The sequence below is a fragment of the Orycteropus afer genome, unplaced genomic scaffold (assembly GCF_000298275.1).
Source record: "Orycteropus afer afer isolate SDZICR_OR568_19922 unplaced genomic scaffold, OryAfe1.0 scaffold00501, whole genome shotgun sequence".
Lineage (NCBI taxonomy): Eukaryota > Metazoa > Chordata > Mammalia > Tubulidentata > Orycteropodidae > Orycteropus > Orycteropus afer.
This window is the reverse complement of record NW_006922088.1, coordinates 785816-786343: the sequence shown is the minus strand read 5'-3', so window position 1 is coordinate 786343 and position 528 is coordinate 785816. Positions and strand designations below refer to the sequence as shown.

The following is a 528-nucleotide window of genomic DNA, read 5'->3' as shown; positions in this document are numbered from 1 at the left end:
GTTTTCTAACTCCAGGTCTTTGCACATTTCATTATAGTAACTGGCTTTGTCTGCTCGAGCTGCTCTTCTGTTCAGCTCTTTTATCTTGTCATTTCTTCCATTTGCTTTAGCTACTCTCTGCTCAAGTTTCAGAGTCTCTTTTGACATCCATTTTTGTCTTTTCTTCCTTTCCTGCCTTTTTAATGATCTTTTGCTTTCTTCATGAGTGATGTTCTTGATCTCATCCTATAACTCTTCTGGTTTTTGGTCACTGGTGTTCAATGCATCAAATCTATTCTTTAGATGGTCTCTAAATTCAAGAAGGATATATTCAAGGTCGTATTTTGGCTCTTGTGGACTTGTTTTAATTGTCTTCAAGTTCAAGTTGCATATGAGCAGTTGATGGTCTGTTTCCACAATCAGCTTCTGGCCTTCTTTTGGCTGAAAATAATTTGAGCTTTTCCATCTCCTCTTGCCACAGATGTAGTCAATCTGATTTCTGATTCATTAAAATGTACTATAATTTAACTACTTTATTATCAACTAGGT

At 36.0% G+C, this 528-nt stretch overlaps 1 protein-coding gene across 1 annotated transcript in view; it reads right to left on the bottom strand.

Annotated features, from left to right (window-relative positions):
• UBE2H (ubiquitin conjugating enzyme E2 H) overlaps window positions 1-528 on the bottom strand; it is a 126828-nt gene that overhangs the window by 45031 nt on the left and 81269 nt on the right. The window lies entirely within an intron of this gene.